We start from the raw sequence: 12344 nt of genomic DNA, 5'->3' as shown, positions 1-12344 counted from the left end.
ATCAGGCGCATTCAGCTTAGGATGGCCGTTCACAGCTTCTCACCCTTTATACTGTGGATTTAAGCATCAATAAATCCTTTTCGGAATAGGAACGGAAGGCGGCAACAGAGCAAAATGTCAACTGCACCTGGGATTCCCAGCCAGTCTCCCATGCCGGTACTTATCGGGCCCTAAGCTGGGTAGCAGTCTGCGATCTGACGAGAGCAGGCGCATTCAGCTTAGGATGGCCGTTGACAGTTTCACGCCTTGTATACTGTGCATTTAAGCATCAATAAATATTTTTAGGAATCGAAGAGGAAGGAGGCAACAGAGCAAAATGTCAATGGCACCTTGGATTGCCAGCTAGTCTCCCATGCCGGTACTTGCCGGGCAGCAGTCTGCGATCTGAGGAGAGCAGGTACGTTCAGCTTAGGATGGCTGTTTACAGCTTCACGCCTTGTATACTGTGGATTTAAGCATCAATAAATCCTTTTCGGAATTGGAACGGAAGGCGGCAACAGAGCAAAATGTCAACTGCACCGGGGATTCCCAGCCAGTCTCCCATGCCGGTACTTACCAGCCCCTAAGCTGGGTAGCCGTCTGCAATCTGACAAGAGCAGGCACATTCAGCTTAGGATGGCCGTTTACAGCTTCTTGCCCTTCATACTGTGCATTTAAGCATCAATAAATCTTTTTTGGAATCGAAACGGAAGGCGGCAACAGAGCAAAACATCAACGGCACAATGGATTCCCAGCCAGTCCCCCATGCTGGTACTTACCGGGCCCTAAGCTGAGTAGCAATTTGCAATCTGACGAGAGCAGTCGCGTTCAGCTTAGGATGGCTGTCGACAGCTTCCCATCTTGTATACTGTGGATTTAAGCATCAATAAATCCTTTTCGGAATCGGCGCGGAAGGCGGCAACAGAGCAAAACTTCAACGGCACCTGGGATTCACAGCCAGTCTCCCATGCTGGTACTTACTGGGCCCTAAGCTGGGTAGCAGTCTGCGATCTGACGAGAGCAGGCGCATTCAGCTTAGGATGGCCGTTCACAGCTTCTCACCCATTATACTGTGGATTTAAGCATCAAAAAATCCTTTTCGGAATCGGAGCGGAAACAGAGCAAAATGTCAAATGCACCCTGGATTCCCAGCCAGTCTCCCATGCCGGTACTTACCAGGCCCTAAGCTGTTTAGCAGTTCGCAAACTGACGGGAGCAAGCGTGTTCAGCTTAGGATGACCATTGATAGCTTCATCCCTTGTATACTGTGGATTTAAGAATCAATAAATCATTTTCGGAATCAGAGCGGAAGGTGTCAACAGAGCAAAACGTCAACAGCACCCGGGATTCCCAGCCAATCTCCCATGTTGGTACTTATCGGGCCCTAAGCTGAGTAGCAAATTGCGATCTGACGAGAGCAGGCGCGTTCAGCTTAGGATGGCTGTTGACAGCTTCATGCCTTGTATACTGTGGATTTAAGCATCAATAAATCCTTTTCGGAATCAGAGCAGAATGTCGACGACACCTGGGATTCCCAGCCAGTCTCCCATGCTGGTACTTACCGGGCCCTAAGCTGGGTAGCAGTCTGCGATCTGACGAGAGAAGGCACGTTCAGCTTAGGATGGCCGTTGCCAGCTTCACACCCTGTATACTGTGGATTTAACCCCTTAAGGACACATGACGTTCTCATAAGTCTCCATTTCCGAGTCCTTAAGGACACATGACGTATGAGAACGTCATGTGTTTTACCGGCCCCCCGCAACCATCTGGAGCGGAGCCGGTGCCCGATGCCTGCTGAAATCGTTCAGCAGGCATCGGGGCATATCGCCCCCCATGTCGGCGATGTCCGCAGATTGCTGGACAATTCAGTCCAGCGATCTGCGGCGGATTCCGGGTCAATCGGGTCTCCAGTGACCCGTTAACCCGGAATTATTGGCTGAACGGGGCCGTCAAAGACTGGTGCCACCTCACGATCGCCCTGATTCGTCGGCCGGATTACCGGCCGACCAATCAGGGCGCCTGCTGCGGGTGTCACTCCCGCAACCCGCTCCGCCCCTCTTCCGGAGGACGTGAGCGGGTGCGGGACGTGCACCCCGGGTGCTGGGGACCCCGATCCCCGGTGCCCATGTTGGGATCGGGGCCCCAGGAGCAGCGGCGGCGGCGGAGACGACGAGGGACTGACCTGGTGCAGCGAGGATCGTTGGAGGTGAGTGACAGCCTCCTGCTGTTGCTTAGCAACAGCTCCCAGCATGCAAAAAAGGCATGCTGGGAGCTGTAGTTATGCAACAGCAGGAGGCAGACCACCACAACTCCCAGCATACCCTTATGCTGAGAGTTGTAGTTTTGCAACAGCTGAAGGCACACTGAGTTAAGTAGCAAACCAGTGTGTCTCCAGCTGTTGCATAACTACAATCCCCAGCATCCCCAGCCAAAGTAGTATGCCTCCAGCTGTTGCATAACTACAACACCCAGCATGCCCTTCCGCTGTCCGTACATGCTGGGGGTTGTAGCTTTTGCAACAGCTGAAGGCACACTGGTTGCAAAACACTGAGTTTGTTACCAAACTCGGTGTTTCACAACCAGTGTGCCTCCAGCTGTTGCAAAACTACAACTCCCAGCATGCACTGATAGACCGTACATGCTGGGAGTTGTAGTTTTGCAACAGCTGGATGTTCCCCCCCCCCCCCCAATGTGAACGTACAGGGTACACTCACATGGGCGGAGGATTACAGTAAGTATCCGGCTGCAAGTTTGAGGTGCGGCAAAATTTCTGCCGCAGCTCAAACTGCCAGCGAGAAACTACTGTGAACCCCCCGCCCGTGTGACTGTACCCTAAAAACACTACACTACACTAACACACAATAAAATAAAAAGCATAAACATATACACATACCCCTATACAACCCCCCTCCCCAATAAAAATGAAAAACGTCTGGTACGCCACTGTTTCCAAAACGGAGCCTCCAGCTGTTGCAAAACAACTACTCCCAGTATTGCCAGATAGCCATTCACTGTCCAGGCATGCTGGGAGTTTTACAACAACTGGAGGCACCCTGTTTGGGAATCACTGGCGTAGAATACCCCTATGTCCACCCCTATGCAAGTCCCTAATTTAGGCCTCAAATGAGCATGGCGCTCTCACTTTGGAGCCCTGTCGTATTTCAAGGCAACAGTTTAGGGACACATATGTGGTATCGCCGTACTCGGGAGAAATTGCCTAACAAATTTTGGGGGGTATTTTCTGCTATTACCCTTTTAAAAAATGTAAAATTTTTGGGAAAACAAGCATTTTAGGTAAAAAAAAATATATATTTTTTTACATATGCAAAAGTCGTGAAACACCTGTGGGGTATTAAGGTTCAAATTACCCCTTGTTACGTTCCCCGAGGGGTCTAGTTTCCAAAATGGTATGCCATGTGTTTTTTTTTTTGCTGTCCTGGCACCATAGGGGCTTCCTAAATGCGGCATGCCCCCAGAGCAAAATTCGCTTTCAAAAAGCCAAATGTGACTCCTCCTCTTCTGAGACCTGTAGTGCGCCAGCAGAGCACTTTTCACCTCCATATGGGGTGTTTTCTGAATCGGGAGAAATTGGGCTTCAAATTTTGGGGGTATTTTCTCCTATTACCCTTTATAAAATTGTAAAAATTTTGGGAAACCAAGCATTTTAGGGAAAAAATATATATATTTTTTTACATATGCAAAAGTCGTGAAACACCTGTAGGGTATTAAGGATCACATTACCCCTTGTTACGTTCCCCGAGGGGTCTAGTTTCCAAAATGGTATGCCATGTGTTTTTTTTTTGCTGTTCTGGCACCATAGGGGCTTCCTAAATGCGGCATGCCCCCAAAGCAAAATTCGCTTTCAAAAAGCCAAATGTGACTCCTCCTCTTCTGAGACCTGTAGTGCGCCAGCAGAGCACTTTTCACCCCCATATGGGGTGTTTTCTGAATCGGGAGAAATTGGGCTTCAAATTTTGAGGGGTATTTTCTGCTATTACACTTTTTAAAAATGTAAAATTTTTGGGAAAACAAGCATTTTAGGTAAAAATATATATATATTTTTTTACATATGCAAAAGTCGTGAAACACCTGTAGGGTATTAAGGTTCAAATTACCCCTTGTTACGTTCCCCGAGGGGTCTAGTTTCCAAAATGGTATGCCATGTGTTTTTTTTTTTTGCTGTTCTGGCACCATAGGGGCTTCCTTAATGCGGCATGCCCCCAGAGCAAAATTCGCTTTCAAAAAGCCAAATGTGACTCCTCCTCTTCTGAGACCTGTAGTGCGCCAGCAGAGCACTTTTCACCCCCATATGGGGTGTTTTCTGAATCGGGAGAAATTGGGCTTCAAATTTTGGGGGGTATTTTCTCCTATTACCCTTTTTAAAATTGTAAAAATTTTGGGAAACCAAGCATTTTAGGGAAAAAATATATATATTTTTTTACATATGCAAAAGTCGTGAAACACCTGTAGGGTATTAAGGATCACATTACCCCTTGTTACGTTCCCCGAGGGGTCTAGTTTCCAAAATGGTATGCCATGTGTTTTTTTTTGCTGTTCTGGCACCATAGGGGCTTCCTAAATGCGGCATGCCCCCAAAGCAAAATTCGCTTTCAAAAAGCCAAATGTGACTCCTCCTCTTCTGAGACCTGTAGTGCGCCAGCAGAGCACTTTTCACCCCCATATGGGGTGTTTTCTGAATCGGGAGAAATTGGGCTTCAAATTTTGGGGGGTATTTTCTGCTATTACACTTTTAAAAAATGTAAAATTTTTGGGAAAACAAGCATTTTAGGTAAAAAAAATATATATATTTTTTTACATATGCAAAAGTCGTGAAACACCTGTAGGGTATTAAGGTTCAAATTACCCCTTGTTACGTTCCCCAAGGGGTCTAGTTTCCAAAATGGTATGCCATGTGTTTTTTTTTTGCTGTCCTGGCACCATAGGGGCTTCCTAAATGCGGCATGCCCCCAGAGCAAAATTCGCTTTCAAAAAGCCAAATGTGACTCCTCCTCTTCTGAGACCTGTAGTGCGCCAGCAGAGCACTTTTCACCCCCATATGGGGTGTTTTCTGAATTGGGAGAAATTGGGCTTCAAATTTTGGGGGGTATTTTCCGCTATTACCTTTTAAAAAATGTAAACATTTTGGGAAAATAAACATTTTAGGTAAAAAATTTTTTTTTTTTTTTACATATGCAAAAGTCGTGAAACACCTGTAGGGCATTAAGGTTCACGTTACCCCTTGTTACGTTCCCCGAGGGGTCTAGTTTCCAAAATGGTATGCCATGTGTTTTTCTTTTTGCTGTTCTGGCACCATAGGGGCTTCCTAAATGCGGCATGCCCCCAGAGCAAAATTTGCTTTCAAAAAGCCAAATGTGACTCCTTCTCTTCTGAGACCTGTAGTGCACCAGCAGAGCACTTTTCACCCCCATGCGAGGTGTTTTCTGTATCGGGAGAAATTGGGCTTCAAATTTTGGGGGGTATTTTCTGCTATTACCCTTTTTAAAAATGTAAAATTTTGGGAAACCAAGCATTTTAGGTAAAAAAAATATATATATATTTTTACATATGCAAAAGTAATGAATCACCTGTAGGGTATTAAGGTTCACTTTACCCCTTGTTACGTTCCCTGAGGGGTCTAATTTCCAAAATGGTATGCCATGTGTTTTTTTTTGCTGTCCTGGCACCAAAGGGGCTTCCTAAATGCGGCATGCCCCCCAAAAACCATTTGTCGCTCCTTCCCTTCTGAGCCCTCTACTGCGCCCGCCGAACAATTAACATAGACATATGAGGTATGTGCTTACTCGAGAGAAATTGGGTTTCAAATAAAAGTAAAAATTTTCTCCTTTTTACCACTTGCAAAAATTCTAAAATTGGGTCTACAAGAACATGCGAGTGTAAAAAATGAAGATTTTGAATTTTCTCCTTCACTTTGCTGCTATTCCTGTGAAACACCTAAAGGGTTAATACACTTACTGAATGTTTTTTTGAATACTTTAGGGGGTTTAGTTTTTATAATGGGGTCTTTTATGGGGTATTTCTAATATGAAGACCCTTCAAATCAACTTCAAAACTGAACTGGTCCCTGAAAAATAGTGAGTTTGAAAATTTTGTGAAAAATTTCAAAATTGCTGCTGAACTTTGAAGCCCTATGGTGTCTTCCAAAAGTAAAAACTCATAAATTTTATGATGCAAACATAAAGTAGACATGTTGTATATGTGAACCCCAAAAAAATATATTTTGAATATCCATTTTCCTTACAAGCAGAGAGCTTCAAAGTTAGAAAAATGCAAAATTTTCATTTTTTTCATCAAATTTTGGGATTTTTCACCAAGAAAGGATGCAAGTTACCATAAAATTTTACCACTAAGTTAAAGAAGAATATGTCACGAAAAAACAATCTCGGAATCAGAATGATAACTAAAAGCATTCCAGAGTTATTAATGTTTAAAGTGACAGTGGTCAGAATTGCAAAAAACGCTCCGGTCCTTAAGGTATAAAATGGCCTGGTCCTTAAGGGGTTAAGCATCAATAAATAGTTTTCGGAATCGGAGTGGAAGGCGGCAATAGAGCAAAATGTTAACGGCACCCGGGATTCCCAGCCAGTCTCCCATGCCGGTACTTACCAGGCCCTAAGCTGGGTAGCAGTCTGCGATCTGACGAGAGCAGGCGCGTTCAGCTTAGGATGGCCGTTGACAGCTTCACACTTTGTATACTGTGCATTTAAGCATCAAAATCCTTTTCGGAATCGGAACGGAAGGCGGCAACAGAGCAAAATGTCAACTGCACCAGGGATTCCCAGCCCGTCTCCCATGCCGGTACTTACTGGGCCCTAAGCTGGGTAGCAGTCTGCGATCTGACGAGAGCAGCCGCGTTCAGCTTAGGATGGCCGTTGACAGCTTCACGCCTTGTATACTGTGGATTTAAGCATCAATAAATATTTTTCTCAATCGGAGAGGAAGGCGGCAACAGAGCAAAATGTCAACTGCACCCGGGATTCCCAGCCAGTCTCCCATGCCGGTACTTACAGGGCCCTAAGCTGGGTAGCAGTTTGCGATCTGACGAGAGCAGGCGCGTTCAGCTTAGGATGGCCGTTGACAGCTTCACACCCTTCACACCCTTTATACCCTTTATACCCTTTATACCCTTTATACCCTTTATACCCTTTATACGCTTTATACCCTTTATACCCTTTATACCGTGGATTTAAGAATCAATAAATCTTTTCAGAATCGGAGCGGAAGGCAGCAACAGAGCAAAATGTCAACTGCACCCGGGATTCCCAGCTAGTCTCCCATGCTGGTACTTACCAGGCCCTAAGCTGGGTAGCAGTCTGCGATCTGACGAGAACAGGCGCATTCAGCTTAGGATGGCCATAGACAGCTTCACACCCTGTATACTGTGGATTTAAGCATCAATAAATCCTTTTTGAAATTGGAGCAGAAGGCGGCAACAGAGCAAAATGTCAACTGCACCCGGGATTCCCAGCCAGTGTCCCATGCCGGTACTTACCGGGCCCAAAGCTCTGTACCAGTCTGCGATCTGACGAGAGCAGGCGCGTTCGGCTTAGGATGGCCGTTTACAGCTTCTCGCCCTTTATACTGTGCATTTAAGCATCAATAAATCCTTTTCGGAATCGGAACGGAAGGCGGCAACAGAACAAAATGTCATCTGCACCCGGGATTCCCAGCCAGTCTCCCATGCCGGTACTTACCGGGCCCTAAGCTGGATAGCAGTCTGCGATCTGACGAGAGCAGGCACGTTCAGCTTAGGATGGCAGTTGACAGCTTCACACTTTGTATACTATGGATTTAAGCATCAATAAATATTTTTATTAATCGGAGAGGAAGGCGGCAACAGAGCAGAATGTCAATGGCACCTTGGATTTCCAGCCAGTCTCCCATGCCGGTACTTGCCGGGCAGCAGTCTGCGATCTGAGGAGAACAGGCACGTTCAGCTTAGGATGGCCGTTGACAGCTTCATGCCTTGTATACCGTGGATTTAAGCATCAATAAATCCTTTTTGGAATCAGAGCAGAAGGCGGCAACAGAGAAAAATGTCAACTGCACCCTGGATTCCCAGCCAGTCTCCCATGCCGGTACTTACCAGGCCCTAAGCTGGGTAGCAGTCTGCAAACTGATGAGAGCAGGCATGTTCAGCTTAGGATGGCTGTTGACAGCTTCACACCCTGTATATTGTGGATTTAAGCATCAATAAATCCTTTTCGGAATCTGAGCGGAAGGCGTCAACAGAGCAAAACGTCAACAGCACCCGGGATTCCCAGCCAGTCTCCCATGCTGGTACTTACCGGGCCCTAAGCTGAGTAGCAATTTGCGTTCTGACGAGAGCAGTCGCGTTCAGCTTAGGATGGCCGTTGACAGCTTAAACCCTTTATACCCTTTATACCCTTTATACCCTTTATACCCTTTATACCCTTTTCGGAATCGGAGCGGAAGGCGGCAACAAAGCAAAATGTCAACGACACCTGGCATTCCCAGCCAGTCTCCCTTGCTGGTACGTACCGGGCCCTAAGCTGGGTAGCAGTCTGCATTCTGACGAGAGCAGGCGCGTTCAGCTTAGGATGGCCGTTGACAGCTTCACGCTCTTTATACTGTGCATTTAAGCATCAATAAATCCTTTTCGGAATCGGAACGGAAGGCAGCAACAGAGCAAAATGTCAACGGCACCCGGGATTTCCAGCCAGTGTCCCATGCTGGTACTTACCGAGCCCTAAGATCTGTACCAGTCTGCGATCTGACGGGAGCAGGCGCGTTCAGCTTAGGATGGCCGTTGACAGCTTCACTCCCTTTATACCCTTTATAGCCTTTATACTGTGGATTTAAGCATAAATAAATCTTTTCAGAATCGGAGCGGAAGGCAGCAACAGAGCAAAATGTCAACTGCACCCAGGATTCCAAGCCAGTCTCCCATGCTGGTATTTACCAAGCCCTAAGCTGGATAGCAGTCAGCGATCTGACGAGAGCTGGCGCGTTCAGCTTAGGATGGCTGTTGATAGCTTCATGCCCTTTATACTGTGCATTTAAGCATCAATAAATCCTTTTCGGAATCGGAACGGAAGGCTGCAACAGAGCAAAATGTCAACGGCACCCGGTATTCCCTGCCAGTGTCCCATGCCGGTACTCACCGGGGCCTAAGATCTGTACCAGTCTGCGATCTGACGAGAGCAGGCGCGTTCAGCTTAGGATGGCCGTTGACAGCTTCACGCCTTCTATACTGTGGATTTAAGCATCAATAAATATTTTTATTAATCGGAGAGGAAGGCGGCAACAGAGCAAAATGTCAATGGCACCTTGGATTGCCAGCCAGTCTCCCATGCCGGTACTTGCCGGGCAGCAGTCTGCGATCTGAGGAGAGAAGGCACGTTCAGCTTAGGATGGCCGTTGACAGCTTCACGCCCTTTATACTGTGCATTTAAGCATCAATAAATCCTTTTCGGAATCGGAGAGGAAGGCGGCAACAGAGCAAAATGTCAATAGCACCTTGGATTGCTAGCCAGTCTCCCATGCCCGTACTTGCCGGGCAGCAGTCTGCGATCTGACAAGAACAGGCACATTCAGCTTAGGATAGCCGTAGACGGCTTCACACCCTGTATACTGTGGATTTAAGCATCAATAAATCCTTTTCGGAATCGGAGCGGAAGGCGGCTACAGAGCAAATTGTCAACAACACCTGGGATTCCCAGCCAGTCTCCCATGCTGGTACTTACCGGGCCCTAAGCTGGGTAGCAGTCTGCGATCTGACGAGAGCAGGCGCGTTCAGCTTAGGATGGCCGTAGACATCTTCACACCCTGTATACTGTGGATTTAAGAATCAATAAATCCTTTTCGGAATCGGAGCGAAAGGCGGCAACAGAGCAAAATGTCAACGACACCTGGGATTCCCAGCCAGACTCCCATGCTGGTACTTACCGGGCCCTAAGCTGGGTAGCAGTCTGCGATCTGACGAGAGCAGGCGCGTTCAGCTTAGGATGGCCATCGACAGCTTCACACCTTGTATACTGTGGATTTAAGCATCAATAAATTCTTTTCGGAATCGGAGCGGAAGGCAGCAATAGAGCAAAATGTCAACGGCACCCGGGATTCCCAGCCAGTCTTCCATGCCAGTACTTACCGGGCCCTAAGCTGGGTAGCAGTCTGCGATCTGACGAGAGCAGGCGAGTTCAGCTTAGGATGGCCATTGACAGCTTCATGCTTTTTATACTGTGCATTTAAGCATCAATAAATCCTTTTCGGAATCGGAGAGGAAGGCGGCAACAGAGCAAAATGTCAATAGCACCTTGGATTGCCAGCCAGTCTCCCATGCCCGTACTTGCCAGGCAACAGTCTGCGATCTGACAAGAACAGGCACATTCAGCTTAGGATAGCCGTAGACGGCTTCACACCCTGTATACTGTGGATTTAAGCATCAATAAATTATTTTCGGAATCGGAGCGGAAGGCGGCAACAGAGCAAAATGTCAACGACACTTGGGATTCCCAGCCAGTCTCCCATGCTGGTACTTACCGGGCCCTAAGCTGGGTAGCAGTCTGCGATCTGCCGAGAGCAGGCGCGTTCAGCTTAGGATGGCTGTTGACAGCTTCTCGCTCTTTATACTGTGCATTTAAGCATCAATAAATCCTTTTCGGAATCGGAACGGAAGGCGGCAACAGAGCAAAATGTCAACGGCAGCCGGGATTCCCAGCCAGTGTCCCATGCCGGTACTTACCGTGCCCTAAGATCTGTACCAGTCTGCGATCTGACGAGAGCAGGCGCGTTAAGCTTAGGATGGCCGTCGACAGCTTCACACCTTGTATACTGTGGATTTAAGCATCAATAAATTCTTTTCGGAATAGGAGCGGAAGGCAGCAATAGAGCAAAATGTCAACAGCACCCGGGATTCCCAGCCAGTCTCCCATGCCAGTATTTACCGGGCCCTAAGCTGGGTAGCTGTCTGCAATCTGACGAGAGGAGGCGAGTTCAGCTTAGGATGGCCGTCGACAGCTTCACATCTTGTATACTGTGCATTTAATCATCAATAAATCCTTTTCGGAATCGGAACGGAACGGAAGGCGGCAACAGAGCAAAATGTCAACTGCACCCGGGATTCCCAGCCAGTCTCCCATGCCGGTACTTACTGGGCCCAAAGCTAGGTAGCAGTCTGCGATCTGACAAGAGCAGGCACGTTTAGCTTAGGATGGCCATTGACAGCTTCACGCCTTGTATACTGTGGATTTAAGCATCAATAAATTCTTTTCGGAATCGGAGCGGAAGGTGGCAACAGAGCAAAATGTCAACAACACCTGGGATTCCCAGCCAGTCTTCCATGCCAGTACTTACCACGCCCTAAGCTGGGTAGCAGTCTGCGATCTGACGAGAGCAGGCGCGTTCAGCTTAGGATGGCCATTGACAGCTTCATGCTTTTTATACTGTGCATTTAAGCATCAATAAATCCTTTTCGGAACCGGAGAGGAAGGCGGCAACAGAGCAAAATGTCAACTGCACCCGGGATTCCCAGCCAGTCTCCCATGCCGGTACTTACTGGGCCCTAAGCTGCGTAGCAGTCTGCGATCTGACGAGAGCAGGCGCGTTCAGCTTAGGATGGCCGTTGACATCTTCACGCCTTGTATACTGTGGATTTAAGCATCAATAAATATTTTTTTTAATCTGAGAGGAAGGCGGCAACAGAGCAAAATGTCAATAGCACCTTGGATTGCCAGCCAGACTCTCATGCCCATACTTGCCGGGCAGCAGTCTGCAATCTGACAAGAACAGGCGCATTCAGCTTAGGATAGCCGTAGACGGCTTCACACCCTGGATACTGTGGATTTAAGCATCAATAAATCCTTTTCGGAATCGGAGCAAAATGGCTACAGAGCTACAGAGCAAAATGTCAACAAAACCTGATATTCCCAGCCAGTCTCCCATGCTGGTACTTACCGGGCCCTAAGCTGGGTAGCAGTCTGCGATCTGACGAGAGCAGGCGCGTTCAGCTTAGGATGGCTGTTGACAGCTTCATGCCCTTTATACTGTGCATTTAAGCATCAATAAATCCTTTTCGGAATCGGAGAGGAAGGCGGCAACAGAGCAAAATGTCAACGACACCTGGGATTCCCAGCCAGTCTCCCATGCTGGTACTTACCGGGCCCTAAGCTGGGTAGCAGTCTGCGATCTGAAGAGAGCAGGCGCGTTCAGTTTAGGATGGCCGTCGACAGCTTCACACCTTGTATACTGTGGATTTAAGCATCAATAAATTATTTTCGGAATCGGAGCGGAAGGCAGCAATAGAGCAAAATGTCAATGGCACCCGGGATTCCCAGCCAGTCTTCCATGCCAGTACTTACCGGGCCCTAAGGTGGGTAGCAGTCTGC

At 47.6% G+C, this 12344-nt stretch overlaps 3 pseudogenes; all 3 read right to left on the bottom strand.

Moving 5' to 3' along the window:
* Window positions 1-115: 115 nt before the first annotated feature.
* On the bottom strand, window positions 116-235 carry LOC130352474 (5S ribosomal RNA; annotated as a pseudogene).
* A 6319-nt stretch (window positions 236-6554) lies between these two features.
* Window positions 6555-6674, bottom strand: LOC130329273 (5S ribosomal RNA; annotated as a pseudogene).
* A 2981-nt stretch (window positions 6675-9655) lies between these two features.
* Window positions 9656-9775, bottom strand: LOC130347029 (5S ribosomal RNA; annotated as a pseudogene).
* Window positions 9776-12344: the final 2569 nt, after the last annotated feature.

Source organism: Hyla sarda, chromosome 1 (assembly GCF_029499605.1).
Source record: "Hyla sarda isolate aHylSar1 chromosome 1, aHylSar1.hap1, whole genome shotgun sequence".
Classification (NCBI taxonomy): Eukaryota; Metazoa; Chordata; class Amphibia; order Anura; family Hylidae; genus Hyla; species Hyla sarda.
This window is presented reverse-complemented; position numbering and strand designations above follow the sequence as displayed.